The following is a 25,837-nucleotide window of genomic DNA, read 5'->3' as shown; positions in this document are numbered from 1 at the left end:
AGATATGCAAATAGTTGTAGAAAAAGAAGGGTGGATGAAACGTGTTGATCATGAATAAATTGTGTTTTAAAATTTCATTTAAAAGCTGTAAATTGTCACTTGATAAGGTTGTTTTGGTATTGGAAATGCAGCAGTTGGTATTCTTGAAGAACTAATGGTGAATTCTTAAAGGATAGATTATTAATCTAGTTTTTAAAATCTGTTGACCTAAAGTTGAGTAAATTTGAGTATGTACATTTAGCAAATTTTAGGATTGTACTCATATACTTTACATCACCATTTTAACTAAGTGAACTTTCTTCAGATTTCCAACCATCAAACAAACAAACAAACAAACGAAAAAAGTATTGTTGGAAAGAGACCAGAAGACATTTGTAACTGAGCAGAAATTTTTCGGAGATGTGAGTCAACTGGACACAAGGGGATTATGATACAATGGAAACGACTTTGCAACCTTAGTCAATGTACTCTCTATTATGAATGATAATACATACACATAAAAGCACCCTATAATGTTCTAAAGAGGCGATAATTGAAACAAGTGCCAAGAATTTCCTCTTTAGGCTGTACTTTTTCATTTGGAGATCTAATTAATAAGCTTTAGACAAGCTACACCTTGGTAACAAGCATCTCCATTTTAGCATGCTGGTATCTAACTGGAAATAAAACTAGACCAGCTTTGACACAGTGTATTCAAGATATCTTTTGTACACATTTTAAGTTACACTGAAGAATGTGAGAGCCAGTAGAAATTCTTAATTACTTTACGAGTCTGTCCTACTTCCCACCAACTCTATTCTCTTTGAAATAAATATATGTGTATCTATATGCATGCGTGCACATGGACACAGACGCACACACACATATTTGCAGATGCATATAAATTCATAAGATGTGGTATAAGTTTAAGCATTATACTGAAATGTGATGTACATGTTGCCATCAGTAGTTCCAAGGCCTAGCACTTGTGAATCTTTCAAAATTAACTGGGCTGTTATGATCCTATCACGCTGGCAGCAACCCGGCATAGCTGTGCCTTTAACAAAAGAATTCTGTAATAAAACGAGATTTGACATGCTGAAACGAAATATTTTAAAACATCTTTCTTCCGATTGCTCATTTTAATAATATTCGTGGAATTAAACCCCCCCCCCCCACATCAACAAATGTTCTCATGGAAGATTACATTAAGTTTCGGGTTAACTTCAGAATTATTGATATTTTTATACCAATCTTTTAACACTCTTGATTTGTTTTCTTTAAGAAAAATCCCAAGTCTTGAAAAGACTTTAAGGCTATGTACCTTTACGTGCTGAAATAAAGATGACCGGGGTAACTTTAAGCAAAGAGGACTCATGAGTAGCTTCATACTGTATCTGTGAATGTCTCCGAGCAAGGTAGACTAAATTCTGCCTCAGCTACTCCTATTTCTCCGAATATGTGCAATCAGTTGTGACATCTGTTGTATTTTAGGGCTGAACTGCTAGGGATGGAAAGCCAATTTGAATCCAAAAGGAGGAATTTATTGTAATGATATTAATAAGTCGAACTGAACTTCAAGAAAGCAGTGTGGCTGGGCCTCAGCGTACCAGCTGGAAGCAGGGCCTGGGATGCCATCGGGATTTCGTCTCCATAGTTTTTGTCTCTGCTTCTCTCTGTACTTTGGCTTCACATGACCAGGCACAGTAGCTGTGTTTTACATCTCACAGCTTCACCCACCAGAAAGCCCTTATTTTCTCAATTCCAGTAATCAAAACCCTATAGAAAGTCTCTGATTGGCTCAGTCTAGTTGTCACACTATGACGAGGACAAATTGAATTAGGTCACTTCCTATGCACCAAATCAAGTGTGTGTGTATGTGTATGTGTGCGCACACATGTGTGTGTGTGTGTTTTCACACTGACAACACAGCAACTCTAGTTTTTTAGGGGGAGGAAGTGAAGATCTTTAGGAGGGCTGGATAGGTAATCTGAGTCAGGTCTATTGTTGGTTGGTGGAGGAAATGAGAGAGAGGATGTAAAAACTGCCCTCTATCATTTTCTATGTATATGTAAATCTGTGATGCTTATACACTGCTTCTTCTCTTTCTGTCTTGGCAACACAATGCCTCAAAACGTACCATTGCAAAGGTGCCATTTTGGAATTCCTGCTCACTGGTGCATGCTTCTAAAAAATGGTGTTCAGCGTGCTGCAATGGGGCGATTTGTTTCTAGCTGCCATTTTCTTTCTTTTTCTTTTTTTTGTTGAGATGGAGTCTCACTCTTTCCCCCAGGCTGGAGTGCAGTGGCACAATCTCGGCTCACTGCAAGCTCCGCTTCCGGGGTTCAGGCCATTCTCCTGCCTCAGCCTCCCGAGTAGCTGGGACTACAGGCGCCCGCCACCACGCCCGGCTACTTTTTTGTATTTTTAGTAGAGACGGGGTTTCACCATGTTAGCCAGGATGGTCTCAATCTCCTGACCTTGTGATCTACCCGCCTTGGCCTCCCAAAGCGCTGGGATTACAGGCGTGAGCCACCGTGCCCCGCCTCTAGTTGTCATTTTCTTAGACCATGCTGTTCATTAGTAGTCTCGGTAACATTTTGGGCTATATGACTGATTTCCAGGCCACAGATATCATCCAAAATAGGATAAAGTTGAAAAGCCTCAAGGGCCACCAATCAACTTCTTTGAAAATGATTATGAAATTTGTAGGAACAATTAAAGTATTATTTTTGAATGATGATTCCAGTATGGATTATGGTCAAAGTTAGAAAATGCTATATTTGTGTTAAATCTATTCACTTCCGTGGCAAAGAAAGAAGTCTAAATGAAAATCAGAAGAAAAAGCAAACAAAAACAACTTTTTTGTGGGTGGAGGAGGGGTCATGAATGGCTAGGAGTTTACAAAACTCCAATCTGGAGCTGTTCAGTATGGAAATGTTATTTGAAAATAATTCTCTACAATCAATTAAAATTGTGCATATAACTCGAAATGTGTGTTGACAGGGCTTAAGGAGGGGAGGAATGAGGTATACAGCATTCAAGCCTAGAGAACTTTGACTTCATGCTACAATTCTGAGTAGCTAAAAAAGGATTTGAAGTATCTTTCACAACAGCTCCACCCCACTTTGTAAACTTGCCCAATTCTTTCTCCTTAGAAAATAGGAGAAAGGGGTGACAGAGGAGATTGTGAACATTTAGGGAAAAGATAATGCTATTTGTTTTCTTCTTGCTTAATATTTTTTAACGATAGAAAATTCAAACACATACAACAGTGCAGAGAACAGTATACAGTGAAATCACTAGCCTGCTACCCAGCTTTAACAATGACCAACTCATGGCCAATTGTGTTTCATCTACAGTGTAATCCTATCTCCCACACTGCACTGATTTTTTTGAAGCAAACCTCAGAATCACAATATTTAACCCATAAATATTTCAGTGCATATCTCTCTAAAGATATAGTGTAACTATTTTATGCCACATTAAAATTAGCAACGTTTCCTTAATATTATCAATATTTAGTTCGTGTTAAAATTTACCAGTCAGTATATTTCACAGATGGTTGGTTTCAATTGGGATCAAAATAGGTGTGATACATTACATTTAGTTACTATATCTCATATCTAAGGGATTTCTCTTTCTCCTTTCCCTTAAAATTTATGTTGAAGAAACAGAATTATATATCCTATCCAGTCTCCCATATTCCTTATTTTGCTTCCTGCATCCCTCTGGTGTTATTTAACATCTCCTACCTCCTGTATTTCTTATTAACTTGTAATACGATCCAGAGGCTTGAGGAGTTTCAGGTTTGATTTTTTTTTTTTGAACAAATACTTCATAGGTATTGCTGAGATGCACATAATGTATGCTACACTTCTTTTCATGTGTTAGTAGACACTTATGATTGTCTAGGTCTCTTCATTCATGAAGGGCTGCAAAATGATGCTATCCTATTTCTGTTATTCCTTCTTCATTTATTAGCTGGGATATATTGATAAAGGGACGCTTTCCCACCTCTCCTGCCATCTTCCCAAAAAATGTTAGCATAGTGTTTACACTTTTCTCTGCTTTACCTTTTTTTGTTTTGTTTTGCTTTTGAGATAAGATTGTGCTCAGCTGGTGAGATGGTGTGATCCTGGCTCACTGAAGCCTTGACTTCCTGGGCTCAAGCCATCCTCCCACTTCAGCCTCCAGAATAGCTGGGATTACAGGCACGCATCACCATGCCTGGCTAATTTTGTATTTTTGGTAGAGACAGGGTTTCGCCATGCTGGCAGGTTTTCACCATGTTTGGTAGAGTGCAGAAGGCCTTGAGTCCTAGAACTTTCTGCTTCTCAACTTTCTCAGACTCCTGGGTTCAAATGATCTGCCCACCTTGGCCTCCCAAAGAGTTGGGATTACAGGCATGAGCCACGGCGTCTGGTTCTGCTTTGTCTTTTTCACTTAACAATTTATCCTAGAAACAACTTCATAGCTATATAGAGAGCTACTTCTCATTCCTTTTACAGGAGCATAGTTTATTTAACCCATAGTTTATTTGAGCTGTTTTCAGTCTTTTGTTCCCTTTTCGTTTTAAGATTTATTTATGTCAGTCAAAGTCTCACAACAGGCAAGTAGGACAAAATTCAAATTCCAGTAAAGAGGAAAGAACCTGGTAAAATCTTGCCTTTTCTGACTTCTTTACCTGCTTCTGTTCTTCCCATTTTTCACCTTGCCCCAACCAGCCTTCCAAGGCTTATGCCTCTGCCAGCTCTAGTCACAGCTCTACCTTTCCACATTTCCAAGTGGCTTCATGCTATCGAAATGACCTGCCTTTTCTCCTAAGCTTGGCTACTGGAGCTGACTCACAGTCTTCTGGTTGTCACCATTGCTGCTAATGCTCTGTTGTAATGGTAAAGGCGGTAGTAGTGCTAATGGGGCTGGTCATGGGACTAAGATCAGCTCAGATACAGCTTCTAAACTGTGAGAAGCAGCAATCACGGGCTTGAGGAAGTGAGATAATAGGAAAATTAGGATGATATATTTATACAGGTGCTGCAAACCAGTATGGTTCTCTTCTATCAACTTTTCATGTACATGATAATGTGCTAGGACTAGCTTCTAATTCTCCTAAGATCATATACTTATATGCCATAGACATATGATGTATTATCCTTGGCCCCTCGTTTTTAGTCTTTACCTATAATCTCTCAAAGAATGAATTTACTCTCATGTCTTTTAAGTATCACTCCTATGCAAATAACTGTGAAATATTCATCTTTAGCTCAGGTATCTTTCTGGGTACTTATAACCCACAGTGTTCAACATTAGATGTGTCATCTTGAATTGAAAACTGCCTGCCCTACTAACTCAATTTCAGTGATACACTATATTCCCAGGCATGGTGGCTTCAACACACTGGTAATATGCCCCTTTTTCTTTGCTTCATACCATTTAATCTGACCAAGTCTCCTGGATTTGATGGGGATTTACCTGGGATCATGTGAATACTTAGAAATTATAATCCTGTCTAGATGGGGTTAGCTAATGGATAAATATAGGTTTGGAAGGGATTCTTTGATGGTTGTACTTTGTCCTTGGACTCATCCTAAGGATAAACACATTAGATAAAAACTTAATGGTGAGCCTGTTCATGTGCCCAGCACGTTACTTCTATAGCTGGCATCTGAAAACTATATTCAGTGAGTTCTCACTCACTGAGCCACACTAGGGCTATTTATAACCAAATAAATCTTACAGAGTCTATGTCGCTCCCCTGCCACCCTCATCAGAGCTGGTGCTTGCACTTGCTTTCGGGAGACCAGAGGACAGGTCAGTTCAGTTCAGCTCCATGCAACATCACTCCCCTCTGAAGCTAAGAGCAGAGCCCAAGCCAGTGCACATCCTGCAGACTTGTCCACAACGTGTGGCATCAGAGAACTTCTCCAGCTGGCTGATAAGAGACATGGGTGACGATTCTCCTCAGAAGGAAGAACCAAAGTTATAGGTGAATAATCATAGCCCAAATGGAGTGATAAGGGGAGAGTGCTAGAGCCTATCACAGAGTTCACTGGAAGAACCTATGATACACACACAAAATTAAGTGCACTTTATTTTATAAGAAGCTGGCAGAGGTCAAACCCCGAGAAGCTTAGTAATCTTTGGAAAGGGTAGATGGGAGTACTCTTAGCATCTCTAGGTCTTGTGGCAGACTGCTGGCATCTAAGCTCAGGCAGAGTGTCTCTGCCCTTATGAGCACAAGTACAGCAGTGGATTGTGATCTGGGGACTTCTTGAGGGCACTGCCTTGTTTGCACAGTGTCCATTCCCTCTTGCCCTAGGCCTGAGCTGTAGTAGCGGCTGCCATATTCGTGCACATAGGTTGTGGGACTTTGTTCTGTTCAGGATCCTTTAACCCTTGTATCTTCACATCACTGAATCCCTTGCAGACATTCCCCAGCACCAGCCTGGATTGTGGCAGCCCCCACAGGGTGGCTATACCTAGAGAAGCAGCAGTATTTACAGTAGTCTGGCCCTAAGGGACTGCCACTCCTAGGGGAAGGGAAAGGGTACCATATCAAGGGAGCACCCTGTGGAACAAAATAAATTAAGAGTGCAGCCTTTGAGTCCTAGAACTTTCTGCTTGTGGGAAGTTTCTTTCAGCAGAGGCACAGATGCAGTGCTGGGCTAAGTGGGGGAAAAACTGTCATTCTACCCCAGCAGCTGGGCAGCCCCAGTGCTCGTGAAGGGACCTGGAGAAGGGGACTTCTTCTACCCTTTGCCTATCACTGCAGATGTGGCTGGGACTCCTCCATGGGAGTTTGGCTTGGGTGCACCTATGGATGGCCTTTCTGAAGCACTTTGGGGTAGGGTCACAATCCCTCTCTAAATGAATGTCAGCATTTCTGCAGGTCCACAGAAGTGCCTTGTCTGATCTGAATATCCAGAATATTGGGACAGGAGTGTGACAGGGAGGTAGACTGCTTTTGTGCTGCTCTGGAAGAGGAGCTGAGGTGGCTCCCTCCCTTTCTCCTGCAAAGACCTCAGTGCCTTTCAAGGAGAGCTCCTTGCATTGCTTCTGTCAAGGCTGGGACTTCTGTCCACCACTGGGGTATTGCATATATCCATCTGCTTAAGCTGCAGCTGGTTTTTACCTGTGGTACCTCCTACTGGCCCGAAAGCTGAATTGTTCAACTCAGTGAAAAATATTATGGGAAAAAAATTGAAAAGTACATACCACTGGAGAATGAGGTAAGCTTCATGGGACCTCTGCCATTCCAGCCCCACAAGACAGTGAACCTGTTCATACACCTAGCAACCTAGCACACTGCTACTACAACCAGCATATGAGAAACCCACTGCACAAAGATGTTTTATAACCAAGGAACCTGTAAAGTCTTTGCCACTGAAAGCACTCAGAGCTAAGCTAGGTAACTATACTACACACATTAAAGTCACATCCTCAAGGGGAATTTTTTTAACCCAGTAGAATAAAAAAAAAATTCAAAAATAGTAAGAAAAAGTAGTCTACCCAAATGATAAAGAACTAGAAAAATAATTATGCAATATAAAAAGCACAGTTCTACAACACCCTCCAAAGATCTCACTAACCTCCCAGCAATGGATCCAAACCAAAACAAAATCTTTGAAATGCCAGATTAAAAAAATCAAAATGCTGACTATTAAGTTGCTCAATGAGATCCAGGAGAAAGCTGAAAACCAACATAAAGAAATCACAATAACAACTTAGAATGTGAATGGAAAGTTTTCTAAAGAGACATATTTTGAAGAAAAACCATAACTTCCAAAAATGAAAGACATATTTTGGGAATTACAAAATGCAATGCAAAGTTTTGAAAATAGACTAGACCAAGGAGAAGAAAGAATGTCAGAGCTTGAAGACAACACTTTTGAAGTAACTAAATCAGAAAAAAATAATGAAACAAGAGTTAAAAGAAATGAACAAAGTCTCCAAGAAATATGAGATTATATACAACATTCAAACCTAAGAATCATAAGTGTTCCTGAGAGAGAAGAAAAAGCAAATCATTCAGAAAATCTATCTGAGGGAATAACTGAGGGAGGCTTCCCTGGTCTTGCTAGAGACTTAGACATCCAAATACCAGATGCTCAAAGAATTCCTAGGAGCTTCACTGCAAAAAGGACATCAGCAAGGCATATATTCATCAGGCTATCTAATGTCAATGTGAATGAAGTAATTCTAAGAGCAGTGAGATAAAAGCATCAGATAACTTGAAAGATAAAGGAAAACCTATCAGACTAACAGGAGATTTCTCAGCAGAAACCTTATAAGCCAGAAAGGATTGGTGTCCTATCTTTAATCTCCTCAAAAACAGAATAACTGTCAGCCCATCACTGCAGACACAGCTGGGGCTTCTCCCATGGGGAGCCAAGAATTTTGTACCCTGCAAAACTAATTTTCATAAATGAGAGAGAAACTTTCCCAGACAAGAAAATGCTGAGGGAATCTGTCACTACTTGACCAGCCCTACAAAAGATGCTAAAAAGAGTTCTAAATTTCAAAATGAAAGGTCAATATGCACCAGTATAAAAACATTTGAAAGCATAAAACTCAGAGCTAATAAAACAGTAACATAATGAAGAAAACAAAACAACTAGGTAACAATCAAAATGATCACTAGAACTGTACCTCACATATCAATATTAATGTTGAATATGAGTCTAAATGCCCCACTTAAAAGATACTGACTGGCAGAATGGATAAAGAAACACAAGCCAAATATCTCCTGTCTTCAAGGGACCCACTGAAGTCGTAAAGATTCTTATAGACTCAAGGTAAGGGGATGAAAAAAATATTCCATGCAAATGAAACCAAAAGCAAGCAGTAATAGCCATTCTTATATCAGATAAAACAGTTTAAATCAATAATAGTAAAAACAAAACAAAAACAAAAAACCCCAAAGAGGGTTATTATATAATGATAAAGGGATCAATTCCACAAGAAGATATAACAATCCTAAATAAATATGCACCTAACTCCAGGGCTCCCAGATTCATAAAACAAATGCTCCCAGACCTAAGAAAAGACAGAGAGCAATACAATAATAGTGGGGGACTTCAACACTCCACCGACAGGAAGTCCACAAAAAAAAAACACACGACTTAAAACTGGACTCTAAAACAAATGGATCTAATAGATATTTACAGAATATGCTACCCAAAAACTGAAGAATGTACATTCTTCTCATCAGTATGTGGAACATTTTCCAAACAGACCATATAATAGGCCACAGATAAGTCTCAATAAATTTTAAAAAATTGAAATCATATCAAGTATCTTCTCAGACCACAGAGGAATAAAACTAGAAACCTAGTCTAAGAGGAACTGTCAAAATGTATAGACGTAGACATGGGAATTAAACAATCTGCTCCCGAATTATCTTTGGGTTGACAATGAAGTCAAGATACAAATTTTTAAAAACGTTGAAATGAATGCAATAGTGATACGTTATCAAAATCTCTGGGATACAGCAAAAGCAATGCTAAGAGGAATTAAATGACTACATTAAAAAGACAGGAAGATCACAAATTGACAAGCTAACATCACACCTCAAGGAATTAGAGAAACAAGAACAAACCAAACTCAAACCTAGCAGAAGAAAAGAAACAGCAAAGATGAGAGTAGAACTAAATAAAATTGATAGAAATAAATAGAAAAAACAATACACGGAATCAATGAAATGAAACATTGTTTCTTTGAAAATATAAACAACATTGATAGATCACTAGCTAGATGAACCAAGAAGAAGGGAGATGCAAATAAGCTCAGTCAGAAATAAAAATGGAATCATTACAACTGATACTACAGAAATACAAAAGATCACTCGAGACTACTATGAACTCCCCTGTACATACAAACAAGAAAACTCAGAGGAAATGGATAAATTCCTGGAAACATACAATCTGCCAAGCTTGAATCAAGAAGAAATAGAAATCTTAAACAGACCAGTAACAAGAAGTGAGACTGAATAAGTAATTTAAAAGTCTCCCAACAACAACAAAAAAGCCCAGGACCAATTCATGCCTGATAGCCAAATTCTGTCAGACTTTCAAAGGATAACTGGCACCAATTCTAGTAAAGCTATTCTATAAGATTGAGAAAGAGAGAATCCTCCCTAACTCATTCTATAATACAAAGCTAGTATTGCTTTGATACCACAGCCAGGAAAGGAAACAACAACAACAAACCAATATTCCTGATAAACATAGATGCAAAAATCCTCAATAAAATACTAGCAAAGGAAATCCAACAGCACATCAAAAGATAATTCACCATAATCAATTGCGTTTCATCTCAGGGATGCAAGAATGGTTCAATACAGGCAAGTCAATGAATGTGATTCACCACATAAACAATTAAAAACAAAAACCATATCATCTCAATAGACACAGAAAACCCATTCAATAAAACCCAGCATCCTTTTTGATAAAAACCCTCAACAAACTAAGCATAGAAGGAACATACCTGAAAATAATAAATGTCATACATGGCAAACCTACAGTCAACATCACACTGAAAGGATTTACTAAATGTACTGAAAGCATTCCCCCTAAGAACTGGAACAAGATAAGGATACTCACTTCCACCATTTTTATTTAACACAGTGCTGGAAGTCCTAGTAAGAGCAATCAGTTAAAAGAAGGAAATAAAGGACATCCAAATTGGAAAAGAGGAAGTCAAACGATCTCTGTTTGCCAATGATATGATATGATACCTAGAAAATCCTAAAGACTCCTCCAGAAGACTCCTGTATTTGATAAATAAATTCAGTAAAGTGTCAGGTTACAGAATCAATGTACACAAATTAGTAACACTCCTATACACCAATAATTGCCAAGCTGAGAATTAAATCAAGGATATAATCCCATTTACAATAGCTGCAACCCCTGCCACACACACAACACCTAGTAATATACTTAACCAAAGAGGTGAAATATCTCTACAAGGAGAACTACAAGACATTGATGAAAGAAATCATAATGACACAAAGACACAAACAAATGGAAAAACAATCACATACTCATGGATTAGAAAAATCATTATTGTGAAAATGATCATACTTCCCAAGCAATCTACATAGTCAGTGCAATCCCTGTCAAAATACCACCATCATTTTTCACAGAATGAGAAAGAACAATCCTAAAATTCTGATGGAACCAAAAAGGAGCGCAAATAGTCAAAGCAATCCTAAGCAAGAAGAACAAACCTGGAGGCATCACATTATCTGATCTCAAACTATACCATAAGGATATATTAACCAAAACAGCATGGTATTAGTATAAAAACAGACAGATCAATGAAACAGAATAGAGAGCTCAAAAATAAAGCCATAAATCTTGATCTAGTTTGGCTGTGTCCCCATCCAAATCCCATCTTGATTTTTAACTCCCACAGTTCCCATGTGTTGTGGGAGGAACCTAGTGGGAGGTGATTGAATTATGGGGGTGTGTCTTTCCTGCACTGTTCTTGTGACAGTGAATGAGTCCCGTGAAATGTGATGGTTTTAAAAACAGGAGTTTCCCTGCACAAGCCCTCTTTTTGCCTGCTGCAATCCATTTAAGATGTGACTTGTTCCTCCTTGCCTTCCACCGTGATTGTGAGGCCTCCCTAGCCACGTGGAACTGTGAGTCCAATTAAACCTCTTTCTTTTGTAAATTGCCCAGTGGTGGGTATGTCTTTATCAGCAGTGTGAAAATGGACTAATACATATCTATAGCCAACAATCTTTTACGACAAAAACATACACTGGAGAAAGGACACCTTTTTTAATAAATGTGCTGGGAAAATTAGATTGCCATACACAAGAGAATGAAATTCGACCCTTATCTCTCACTGTATATACAAAAAAGAACTCAAGATGGATCAAATACTTAAATGTAAGAACTGAAACTGTAAAAAGACTAAAGAAAACCTAAGGAAGATTGCTGGACATTGGTCTAGGCAAAGAATTCATGACTAAGACCTCAAAAGTACAAGCAACAAAAGCAAAAACAGACAAATGGAACTTAATTGAACTAAAACGCTTCTGCACCGCAAAGGAAATTATCAAGAGAGTGAACAGACATCCTGAAGAATGAGAGAAAATATTGTCAAACTATGCCTCTGATAGGGGACTGATATCCAGAATTTACAAAGAATTCAAACAACAGCACCCCATTAACAAGTAGGCCTGTTGGGGGGCAGGGAGAGAGAGCATCAGGATAAATAGTGAATGCATACTGGGCTTAATACTTAGGTGATGTGTTGATAGGTGCAGCAAACCACCATGGCACATGTTTACCTATGTAACCTGTAAAACATGTACATGTACCCTGGAACTTAAAAAAAAAGTGGGCAAAGGACACAGACAGATATTTTTCACAGACATACATACAAATGGCCAACAACCATATAAAAAAATATGCTCAGCAGCACTATTCATCAGAGAACTCCAAATTAAAACCACAATGAGATATCATCTTACCCCAGTCAGAATAGCTGTTACTAAAAAGACAAAAAACAAAAACAGAAAAACAACAGATGTTGATGAGGATGCAGAGAAAAGGGAATGCTTATACACTAGTGGTGAGAAGGTAAATTAGTACAACCTTTATGGAAAACATTATGGAGATATCTCAAAGAACTAAAGGTAGAATTACCATTTGATCCTTCAATCCCACTACTGGGTATCTACCTAAAGGAAAAGAAATCATTATATAAAAGAGACATCTGCATGTATATGTTCACCATCACAAGGTTATGGAATCAACCTAAGTACCCATCAACAAATAAGTGAATGAAGAAAATGTGGTATATATATGCCATGGAATACTACCCAGCCAGAAAAAATAACAAAGTAATGTCTTTGACAGCAACTTGGATGGAAGTGGAGGTCATTCCCCTAAGCAACATAACTCAAGAATGGAAAACCAAATACTGCATTTCTCAGATGCAGTATTTGGTTCTCATATGCAGTATTAAGTGGGAGCTAAGCTATGGGTACAAAAAGGTATATGGAGTGGTATAATGGACACTGGAGACTCAGAAGTGGGTAGGGTAGGAGTGGGGGTAAGAAATGAAAAATTACCTGTTGGGTACAATGTACACTATTTTGGGAGATGGGTATACTAAAAGGCCAGACTTCACCACTATACAATTTATCCATGTAACCAAAAACCACTTGTACCCCTAAAGCTACTGAAATAAATAAATAAATCTTAATGGCATGCTGGTTCAATGTTAGTATTTGTGAGAAACACTAAATACGTAGAAAAAAGCCTGGGAGAAAAACAGATACCAAAGGCCACGACCAATGAGGCCTGATTAGCAAAGGAAACTGATTAAATACCCTGGGCCCTGTTAGATGAGATGTCTGAATGTGAGAGGGGTTAAAACCACACATGCCAGCAGAAACACCGAAGGGCTAGGTGTGAGAACCAGCAGGAATGAGGTCAGCCTTGAGAAACCACATCAGCCCTCCAGTCCTTGAAAGGCTCTTCTATAGAAAAATTAAAACTGTCCATCTTGGGAGGCTATGGGAAGCAGAACTAGGATCAATGCTCTAGAAGAAAGGTTTTTGCTCAGTAAGAGGAAGAAACATATTAACAATTTATAAGCTGGCCAAATATGAGATAGCTGTTGAGATAATGTGTAAATGACCATATGAGAAGGATACTGCAGATGTTGTTTAAGCACTGGAAAGAAAGTTTGTTTATGTGGCATAAAATAACTTTCAACATGCTACCACCATTGAGTCTACGCTTTCCCTCTACTTGTATGTACATACTCAACTTTCCTTCCTGTTTCAATAGATGAAGTATCTGTGCTGCCAAGATCAATCTTTCTATTAATGCATGGGGTTCCATTTCCTTTTACCTGAGTCAAGCTTTACCACCACCATAAAAACACGCTGTAATTTCTCACCTTATAGATGTAATCTAGTCCCTTCCTTGTCTCCATATCTGCTTTCATTCCAATTAGCAACACTCCTTGGAAGAGCCGTCTTTATTTTCCGTTTTCCATTTCCTCTCTTCCCATTCTCATTTAAACCCATTCAAATGAGACTTCTGAACACTCCCCCACTGAATTGCTCTGTCAAGGTTACTAATCCAACAGTCAATCCTCAGTTCTCAATCTATTTAATCTATTAGCATGTGACACCAATCACTCCCACATTTTTCAACTGGGCTCTAGAACCCCCTCACACTTTCTTCACTCCAGTGACCCTGGCTTCCTGGCCCTTCCTTTCTTCCTTCCTTCCCTCCCTCCCTCCCTCCCTCCCTCCCTCCCTTCCTTCCTTCCTTCCTTCCCTCCCTCCCTCCCTTCCTTCCTTCCCTTTCTTTCTTTATTATACTTTAAGTTCTAGGGTACATGTGCATAACGTGCAGGTTTGTTACATATGTATACTTGTGCCATGTTGGTGTGCTGCATCCATCAACTCATCAGCACCCATCAATTCGTCATTTATATCAGGTATAACTCCCAATGCAATCCCTCCCCCCTCCCCCCTCCCCATGATAGGCCCTGATGTGTGATGGTCCCCTTCCTGAGTCCAAGTGATGTCATTGTTCAGTTCCCACCTATGAGTGAGAACATGCAGTGTTTGGTTTTCTGTTCTTGTGATAGTTTGCTAAGAATGATGGTTTCCAGCTGCATCCATGTCCCTACAAAGGACGCAAACTCATCCTTTTTTATGGCTGCATAATATTCCATGGTGTATATGTGCCACATTTTCTTAATCCAGTCTGTCACAGATGGACACCCTATTAAAACCTGCAGACCTCCCTATAATCCCATTCTCCTTCCCTGCTTTATTTTGCCTCTTCTCTCTTATTGCCATATACTGTATTTTATTTTGTTGATGGTCTGTTGCCTCTCACAAAATAGACTTCCTTATTTTCTTTGCTAATATTATGCTAGTGCCTAGAACCTTATATGGCATATAGTACATGGTCAACAAATATATGAAGGAATGAAAAAGAACAATGGAGGAAAGAAGGAAAATATATGAAGAGCATAAAATAAGATATTTGACTTCATGTTAACTAATTTAGGACTTTAGTCTGAACAAGTTGGTTTTTGACCAAATGTGGAGTTTATATGCTTTATAGCAGGTATCATATTTAATTTTACATTGTATATACTGCTTAGGCAGATGAAGATTTATCAAAAACTAAAAAATACCCCCACAAACTTCAGAACCACACAATTTGTGTGCTCATGTGTTCATGTAGGTTGAGTAGAGCTGGTTTTTACTACTATTGAGTTGACATGTGCTCTTGGCCAGCCTTCCACAAAAATGGGGCTACACTAAATAGCTAGTAGCCAAATAAAAACAGTAGAGATTAAGCAGAGATTACAACTAAGTGGAATGTTAAATAAAGCTCTCAGCTGTGATACTAGTTTATATTCCTGAGTGTGGACTCAATCTGCTCTTTGGCCATACTCTCCCTTTTCTGACCCCATCAGTACCCTGAGCCACTGTCTAGGGGCCTGCCAGTAGAGGTGTCCTTAACTCAGGAGAAGCATGTCTGGTTCAAAGCTGTGAGGACACCACCAAATATCGAGCCCTGCAAAACTGGTGATCCATAAAGGCTTTCTGATTGATAACTGCCTGATTTGGGGAGTAATTTTAGTGACTTTGGGGTGCTGGTACTTATTCAGAAGGACTCCATGTGAATGTATACTTTTTTTTTTTTTTAAGGCCTTTCAACTCCTCACTGCTTTGCTACTCTCCTGTTAACAGAAGTTCAGATCACAATAGCACAACCACTCCTTCCCTACTTTAGCCTTCAGAAATCCATAGCAGAACCTAATCTACAACTCTGGCCCTCAGAGCAACAAGCAAAGCAGTTATAGGTTTTTATAACAAAGTCGATGTGTGATTTGTGAAAAAGTGATGTTTCCCAGAAGCAGAAAATTTTTCCAGAAGTATATTGAGAGACAGAAGTTAAAGGTTTTATAAGTAAAAACATGTAAAAAGAAAAACTGCTGGTTATTTAAGCTAAAAAATTTTGCAGTTAGCGTTGATTTTACAAAATCAAAAATAAGATGGACACAAAATCAAATGTATAAAATCAAAAGCAATTTAATATTTGAATATATATTATCTTCTCTAAATATTTTACTACTGATATAATTTATGCATCAAATACAAAAGTAGTTCTTTTAAAAATAATTACTTCAGACCACCCATATCTAAATATATAAGTCATTAACTCTTGGAGAGATTAAAATTTAAAATTTAAAGGCTACTTAGTTTCAAGTTTTAGTGTGACAAAATGTAACAACGATTTTTTTTTTAGTGTGATAATGTTTGATTAAAATATGAAGAGACAGCTACAAACTTACCAGCTCTCACTTTTAAGAATACTGTGGAGTCAGTATTTTCCTTTAGGGGAGAAGGGCTATTCTGTGCAACTCAACTCACTTAGGAAAACCTATGCTTAAGTCCTTGTTCTATGCTCTTGAGGAACAGAGGAATATAAATGAAACCTCAAGGAGTCTGAAATTCTGAAATGAGAACAAGACAATAAGTACAGTGATGTAACTGACATATGAGAAACAAAATGCTGGTGTGGAAATAATTATATTGACGATGGTGATAATAGCACTATTAGCACTACCACCTCCACCACCGAGTTCCAAGTGTTCTTTGCCTTCACATAAGTTACCGAATCTATCCAACAATCTAATGTGGTAGGTAAAATTCTTCCCCTACCCCCAATTTATAAATGAAGAAATTTATAAATTTCTGATTTTAAAGCCTTTAGGTAAATTTGTTCAACATCACACACAGGTAAGTGGTGGATCCATATTTAAATCCATATCTGTCTGATTCTAGTACCTTTTCTCTACCCACCATAGCTCAGATGAGGGAGGGAAAGCATCTACTGGGAGCCTGGTAACATCAAAGACTAGATGCTTTAGGAATAAGCTTTACAAGAATGTGAAGAGATGTAGCTGGTGGTGTTGGTGGCAAGTGCACGCTCCCACACTAAGGTACACACTCATGTGAAGGCACAGAGGTGGCATAGGGTGGACTGTATCAAGGACTCAAAAGTAGTCTGACAGGACCGGGGTGGTTTTCAAACTCTGCTCTTTGCAGCCCTCTGAGTTCTCCTGAAGTGTCACAGGTAATGAGAAAAAATGAGAAGGGAAAAAGCCTAAGAATGTAGAGAGAAAAATGGTTCAAGAAACAGAAACTGGGGGACACTTAAGCCCAGCTCCATACTAGGGAGATGGGTCTATAAAAGCGAGGTAGAAGTAGAGGAAATTAGGACAGTCCCACATAAAAACTGAAAGAGGGCTTTAGGAAGACAGTATGAATTCTGACAGATGGAGCAAAAAGGTCAGGAAAGCTGAGGACTTAGAGCTGGTCATTAAATTGGAGAGAAGGAGATCGTGAGGTCAGTTTAGCAGTGTGCAGAGGGAGGGAGAGCCCAGACTGCCAGGGTTTGAGAAGCAAATTAGGAGTGAGGAAGTAGAGGCAGTAGGTGTGCCAGACTTTTAAGAACGTTGGTGGTAAAAAGGAGACAGGTTGTAACCTAAGAGTAACGATGATCTAAGGAAGGTTAAAAAGGAACACACTATCCAAAAATGGTTGTAAAACATGAAATAGTATTTCCAGAGTTAATTTTTAATTTCCTGAGTTCACTGCTGTTAAAATCCAAACTATTTTGGCATTCACATCCTGGCATTCGTAGGAACTTAACTGTGAAGACAAATGCAGTAGCAGCTCACAGAGAATCCAAAAATCCTCTGTAAAATTACTGGAAGGGTTACACTACATTTTCCTCAAACTTCTAATCCCCCAACAATTGCAACTATAACATAATAGAGGTCTTTCCTTCAATGGATAAAGTGAAGACAGGTGCCCCAAAATGTAGTACCCCCAAAACCTAATAACACATACAATAATGATTATTCAAAAACTTCAGAACTTCTCCATTGTCAAATAATTTTCCTTTGTATTCACATTTTATTTGCTTTACCTTAAGTCACCCCCTAATCATGCCGACATCTACCACTGATGATTATATTAGACCTAGAAGTATTCTAAAACAAATGAAAAATACTGACTTCCATTCCTGAAAGTCCTGCTTCCAATTTTCAGGAGGAAATTAAATAATGTATAAATCAAATACTGGGCCTAAGCCCAGACAGCTGAACATCGTTTTGTCCTTTCAAGGCAAAGAGGAAGTGTCTGCTGTGGCAGGGACATGCCAAAAGAAATAAAGCTTAACCTCAGCCCCATGTGAAAGTGATTTTAGATAATCGGGGGTGTCTGCAAATAGGTTAAAAATGGGACCACATACTAACACAGAACTTTCCATGGAAGTAAAAAAATGTACCAAGATCTAACCCCCACCTTAAAAACAAAATATTTTGGGAAAAGGGCACAGCCCTCAGACATTCTATATAAAGGCAGTAGAGGAAAGAGAAAGCAGACAGGAAGGAGAGAGATGACAAATGAAAATTAAAATGTATTTCCACTTACCCTTTACTGTAGGTAATCATAATTGCCAAATTCAAAGTGAGGTATGTGTGTGTGAAGAGGAAGAGAAGAAGGGAAGGAAGGAGAGAGAGATGATAGGAAGAACATGTGCGTCGGTGGAGAGGTGGGAAGATGGTGAAACAATTATTTACGTTAGGGTGCGCAAACTTACGCTGTAAAGGGCCAGACAGCAAGTGTTTTGGTCTTGTGCAGAATAGTTCCTTCTGGAACTATTCAAATCTGCCCTTGTAGTGTGGAAGCAGCCATGGGCAATATGTAAATGAATGTGTGTGGTTGTGTTCCAATACAACTTTATGGACATTGGAATTAGAATTTCATACATTTTTTCATGTGTCATGAGATATTATTCTTCTTTTGATTTTTCTTCAATCCCTTAAAAAGGTAAAACAGGCCGGGCGCGGTGGCTCAAGCCTGTAATCCCAGCACTTTGGGAGGCCGAGACGGGCGGATCACAAGGTCAGGAGATCGAGACCATCCTGGCTAACACGGTGAAACCCCGTCTCTACTAAAAGATACAAAAAACTAGCCGGGCGAAGTGGCAGGCGCCTGTAGTCCCAGCTACTCCGGAGGCTGAGGCAGGAGAATGGTGTAAACCCGGGAGGCAGAGCTTGCAGTGAGCTGAGATCCGGCCACTGCACTCCAGCCTGGGAGACAGAGCCAGACTCCGTCTCAAAAAAAAAAAAGGTAAAACATTCGTAGCTTGTGGGCTTTACAAAAACAGTTTGTGGGCCATATTTGATCCTCAAACTATAGTTTAATGATCCCTGATTTAGACAGTTAACTCCCCTCATAGTAGGACATCTGGGATTCTGGGTAAGAAAAACTGCTGTTCTTCTTTGCATTAGCTTAACAAGATGGTAATGGTAGAAAACATTTATTTGGAACATACAGCAGATTCTCCCTAGCCCTATCAGAACGACAAACATCTCTCTCTCTCTCTCTCTCTCTCTCTCTCTTTTTTTTTTTTCCCTACCAGGACACTTATACTAGTATGAAATCAAAGTTTATGTTGTGAAAGACTTTGAAGTCAAATGTTATCTAACCATGAACATGCAGCATTATTCAGGAATTAAGAATGACTTAAAATATTATTCCCTTTATCAGAATTTAATATTTGATAAACATAATTTGCAGCACAATGCTAGTGTGAAATTATACATAAGTTCCATCATCACCTCCATGGAAACCAGAGAGATGGTGAATATACAAAGACTTTGCGGTGGAACATATGCTTTAGAGATCACATCCAAAACCTTTATGACCTAGACTTCCAGGGACAAAATATAAAAGTGCAAGGCATTTATGTTCATAGTTTTTGTGAAGCAAAATCATTTTCATACATGAAGTGTTCTGATACAGAAGAAACACTGACTTTCCCCTTCTGTTTCAAAGAAAATCTTGTAAAACATCCTGGTAGGTGTCTTGATGGGCTCGATACAACCTTGATACAGGAAACATGGTATTCCCTCGTCTTTCCTTTCTTTTCCCTTCCTTACCTTCTTTTCTTCCCCCCCTCCTTTCTTTCCGTTGTACTTTTTTTTTTTTTTAACTTTTAAATAACGACTTCTTAGTTCTTTGAACAAGTGAACTACTTCTTTGGGGAACTGCCCCTCAGCTATGCCAACTCTTTGATAAGCCAGTCATAGAACCCAGTCTCTCTGGGCACAGGGGTGGCTGTATGATCTTGCTGATCCAGACACAGTGTATTCTTAAGGGTAACAATGAACTAATGAAGGTTTAAAAAGAAATACACTCTCCAAAAATAGTTGTAAAACATGAATTGATACTTCCAGAGTTGGATTTTTGTGGACCCATCACTCATGTTATACTGGATCCTAGTTAATGTGTTGAGTATATTATTTGGATCATACAGCAGATTCTCCCTAACCCAATAAGAAAGACAAACATGCTTGTTTTAGATAACTTAGAGCATACTTTATCCACTAGAGTGAAAAAGCTGTCTTAACTATCCACGTGAAAGTGACTAAGGTTGGAGGAGAGGAAAAACTAGAGTGAAAAAGCCAAGTGTGTGAAACAGGCAGTGGAGATGAGGAAAGGCTCAGTGAGTAGCCTTTTTATTTTCTCCCCTTCCATTTCTTCCAACCCTGTTTAATTTTTTAAATAGACTTAATTTTTAGGGCAGTTTGAGGTTAACAGTAAAACTGGGCATAAAGTACAGAGTTCTCAGATACTCTTTGCCCTCGCATACACACAGCCTGCCCACTATACTCAAAAACTCACATCAGAGTGGTACATTTGTTATAAGTGATGAACCTACATTGTTACACTGTCATGTGTATAGTGAAATGTATCCACCACTGTAGTGAATACAGTAGTTGCACTGCCCTAAAAATCCTGTGTGCTCTGCCTATTCATCCCTCCCTTCCCCTAATCCCTGACAACTGCTGATCTTTTTCACTGTCTCCATAGTTTTGTTTTTTCCAGAATATCATATATTTGGAATCACAGAGCATGTAGCCTTTTTGGACTGGCTACTTCCATTTAGTCATATACATTTAAGGTTCTTCCATGCATTGTCATGGCCTTATTGCTCATTTTCTCTTTAGCACTGAATAATATTCCATTGTCTGGATTTTTATTCATCCATTCACCTGTTGAAGGACATCTTGGTGGTTTCTGTTCTGTTTTTAGTGTCGTTCATTTGTTTAAATTTCTTTCTTCTACTTTAAAGAGCATCAAAGGTAGATGGGGGTCTTAATTAGCAACCCACATAATCCACAAAATAGGTATGAGAAAAACTGAGGCCCAGAATTGAAGTGATGGGCCAATGGCACTCTTCTCTTCCCAGTGCATTTGTCTATGCCTAAACTCCAACATCTGACAACACCTCACTGGCAGCCTGTAGGTCTAAAGATCACCTACTCTCTGGATTAGGATGTTTAGCTCAGGTTTAATACCCCAAATGTCACTCCCCCCCCCCCTTTATCCAGTGTTATAAAAGAACATGATTCACATTATCTTTGAGAATTTTTGCGAGCCATTTGCTTTCTAATATTAGAGACAAATATTCGGCACCTTTTATCTTAGAAGGGAGACATATTTTCCTGTGAACTTTGTAATGACTCCTAAAAACTGATGAAAAACATCCTGTCCCTACCCTTTTTCCCTTTATCCACAAAACAGTTCAAAAATTTGCCCACATATATTCATGCAGTTGTATCTTTAGAGCTTCAAATATAGCAATTTAAATAAAAAACGCAATACAGCTATAGTAGCCAAAAATGTGAATTTCCAAAATGATACTACTTTTAACCAAGATACTAAAATAACATTTAAAAAAAGAACAAAATGAAAACAAAAAAATGCTAATATGTGAAAATTTATGGTACCGGTTGATCTGTAACTGCAAATTTCTCATGATTATTAAGGCAAATACAATACTATGCAACAAATGCTTTTTCTGATTATTGTGGTAGACAGAATAATGCCCCACCCCCAAGATGTCCACCTTCTAATCCCTGGAACTGTGAATATGTTATGTTACATGTCAAGGGGGAATTAGGGTTACACATGGAATTAAGATTGCTAATCACCTGACCCTAAAATAGGGAGATTATCCTGGATTATCTGGATAGGTCAGATGTAATCAGAAGCATCCTTTAAATGTGGAACAGGGAGACATAGGTCAGAAACAGAAGGATACTTGAAGATGTTAGGCTGCTAGCTTTAAAGACGGAGGAAAAGGCCATGAACCAAGGAATGCAGGGGGCCTCAGAAAGCTGAAAAAGGCGAAGAGATGGATTATTCCCAAGAGGCTCCATAAAGGAGTACAGCCCTGCTGACATCTTAATCTTAGTTCAATAAGACCTTTGTCAGATTTCTGGCTTCCAGAACTGTAAGATAATAAATTTGTGTTATTTTAAGTTACTAGGTGTATGGCAATTTGTTACAGCAGGGATAGAAAACTAATGTTTATTTATAAAGGAACCTAATTTTATTAATAAAAATGGTGGTAGTACACAGGCTATTAATTAAAAAAAGTAGTGGTAGAATAACAACAATAGCTATTATTTACTAAGTACCCTATATATTATTTCCAATCTTCATAATGCCTATGAAAGTTAAGTATTACTATTGCCATTTTACAGAGTCTCAGACAGGTTCACTAAATTACTCAATGTAATACAGCTGATAAATGGCAGAGCTAGGATTGGAACCCAGGTCTACTAAATGCCACTGCCTGTACTTCTTCTACCTGAAGAACCTGCACACTAAATCTCATAAGAAAATATCACTTAGCATTGCACATAGTAGTGTCCTCTGCAATATGTATGGCTCTATCATAAATTCGAACTAACCTAATTAAAAGAAATTGGAGTTAAACACTTGTTCTTATGTAAATGTATACACATTTATTCCCAATCCCTGAGTTGTATTTTATATCATAATAGATCTTTAAAAAAATATTGCTTTCTAGTAACTCATGTATTGATTGCTCAATTTGAGCTAACTGATCAGTTAACTTCTACTTATTGATGATCTATTTACTGATAATAGCAGTGACAATTACAACTCTTATTTCTTGAACCCTTCAGTATGTGCTGACATCTACATTGGACAATCACTTCCATTTTTCTTCAGTGAACTGAAAAACTGGATTTGTTATAATCTTTGGTGCATGATATGTAAATGCAAAGTTTCTATGGGTGATATAATTTAATCTTCACAATGACCCTAGGAAGAAAGTACTATTATTATAACTATGATACCTATTAGAAAACTTTCCAGAGTCATAGAGTTAGTAAATGGCAGAGATGGGATTCAAATTTTGCTTTTCCTAATTTCAGAAACTGAGTTATTTATCTCTTTGCTATACTTCCAACTTGTATGTATATTTATATACATTAGTTCTTTTTTTTTTTTTTTGAGATGGACTCTTGCTCTGTCATCCAGGCTGGAGTGCAACGGCGTGATCCCGGCTCACTGCAACCTCTGCCTCCCAAGTTCAAGTGATTTTCTTGCCCCAGCCTCAGCTGGGATTACAGGTGCTTGCCACCACATCCGGCTCATTTTTGTATTTTTAGTAGAGATGGGGTTTCACCATGTTGGCTAGGCTGGTCTCAAACTCCTGACCTAAGGTGATCCACCCGCCTTGGCCTCCCAAAGTGCTGGCATTACAGGCGTGAGCCACTGCGTCCGGCCGAAAAGAAACTTCATTTTTCAAGCAGAGATAAAGCAAACTCACAGTAGGAGAAAAATTAAAACATTTCAGATTTCTTTGACATGGTCTTAAATTCTGGGGTCTATTACTGTGTCCCAGAGATATATGGTGCCATTTACATTAGAAATATACAGATTAAGGCTTAAAATTTCTCCTAAAGGCTCAGCACATGACTCACCCTAATGTGTAAACATAACTAATTTCTGGAATGTACATATCAAAGAAAAAGCATCAGTATTGTACTTCCTGCATTTATCACATGTTATATTTATATTTTTTATATTTTCATAAATGAAAATTAAGGCAAAAGACAAAAAATTGGAAATCAATGTTATGAAAATTGCTCAAACCATACAATTAGATGGATATTAAACAGCCTGCTCCCAAGTGACTTTTGGGTAAATGATGAAATTAGGGCAGAAATCAAGAAATTCTTTGAAACTAATGAGAACAAAGATACAACATACTTGAATCTCTGGGACACAGCTAAGGCAGTGTTGAGAGGAAAGTTTATAGCATTAAAAGCTCACATCAAAAAGTTAGCAAGATCTCAAATTAACAACATCCTATCACAACTAGAAGAACTACAGTATCAAAAACAAATAAATCCCAAGTTTCTTGCAAAAGACAAGAAATCACCAAAATCAGAGCTAAACTGAAGGAAACTGAGATATGAAAAACCATACAGAAGGTCAATGAATCCAGGCATAGCTTCTTTGAAAAAATTAGTAAGACAGAACACTAGACTAATAAAAAGAAAGAAGATCCAAATAAACACAATTAGAAATGACAAAGGGGATGTTACCACTGACCCCACAGAAATACAAAAAACCCTCAGAGAGTACTATGAAGACCTCTATGCATACTAACTAGAAGATCTGGAATAGACTGATAAATTCCTGGAAACATACAACCTCCCAAGACTGAACCTGAGAAACTGAATCCCTAAACAGACCAATAACAAGTTCCAAAACTGAAGCAGTAATAAAAAAGTCTACCAACAAAGAAAAGTCCAGGACCAGACAGATTTCTACCAGATGTACAAAGAAGAGCTGGTACCATTCCTACTGAAACAATTCCAAAAAATTAGGGAGGAGGGATCCCTCCCCAACTCATTCTATGAGGCCAGCATCATTGTGATACCCAAATCTGGCAGAAACACAACAAAAAAAACCAAAACTTAAGGCCAATATACTTGATGGACATTGATACAAAAATCCTCAACAAAATACTAGCAAACCAAATCCAGTAGCACATGAAAAAGCAAATCCACCATGATCAAGTAGGCTTTATCCCTGGGATGCAAGTTTGGTTCAGCATATACAAATCAATAAATGTGATTAATTCCATAAACAGAGCTAAAAACAAAAACATGACTATGTCAATAGATTCAGAAAAAGCTTTTGATACAATTCAACAATGCTTCATTTAGAAAACCCTCAATAAACCAGGCATAGAAGGAACAAACTTCAAAATAATAAGAGCCATCTATGACAAACCCACAACCAACATCAATGAATGGGCAAAAGATGGAAGCATTCTCCTCGAAAAACAGCACAAGACCAGAATGCCCTCTCTCACTACTCCCACTCTGCATAGTACTGGAAGTCCTGACCAGAGAAATCAAGCAGGAGGAAGAAATAAGATATCCAAATAGGAAGAGAAAAAGTCAAACTATCCCTGCTTGCAGACAATATGACTCTATATCTAGAAAACCCCATAGCCTCAGCCCAAAAGCTCCTGGATCTGATAACTTCAGTAAAAGTTTCAGGATACAAAGTCAAGGTACAAAAATCAGTAGCATTCGTGTACACCAAAAACATCTAAGCCGAGAGCCAAATCAGGAATGCAATCCCACTCACAATTGCCACAAAAATAATAAACTATACCTAAGAATACGGCTAACCAAGGGGGTGAAAGATGTCTACAAGGAGAATTATGACACTGCTGAAAGAAATCACAGATGACACAAAAATAGAAAAACATTCCATGCTCACAGATAGGAAGAAATCAATACTGTTAAAATGGCCACAATGTACAAAGCAATTTACAGATTCAGTGCTATTCCTATCAAATTACCAATGACATTCTTCACAGAATTAGAAAAAACGATTTTAAAATTCATACAAAACCAAAAAGCCTGAATAGCCAACATA

At 38.3% G+C, this 25,837-nt stretch overlaps 1 protein-coding gene and 1 long non-coding RNA gene across 3 annotated transcripts in view; one reads left to right on the top strand and one right to left on the bottom strand.

Moving 5' to 3' along the window:
- SPATA5 (spermatogenesis associated 5) overlaps positions 1-25,837 on the bottom strand; it is a 374,551-nt gene that overhangs the window by 14,754 nt on the left and 333,960 nt on the right. The window lies entirely within an intron of this gene.
- On the top strand, positions 77-24,575 carry LOC117085879. Its single transcript, XR_004438115.1, has 3 exons — positions 77-87; positions 17,099-17,108; positions 24,070-24,575. It is a non-coding gene; the product is annotated as an uncharacterized LOC117085879 (long non-coding RNA).

Source organism: Trachypithecus francoisi, unplaced genomic scaffold (assembly GCF_009764315.1).
Source record: "Trachypithecus francoisi isolate TF-2019V2 unplaced genomic scaffold, Tfra_2.0 Lachesis_group1, whole genome shotgun sequence".
In the NCBI taxonomy this organism is placed as follows: Eukaryota; Metazoa; Chordata; class Mammalia; order Primates; family Cercopithecidae; genus Trachypithecus; species Trachypithecus francoisi.
Note: the sequence above shows the minus strand (reverse complement) of the source record. Positions and strands in the feature narration are given on the sequence as shown.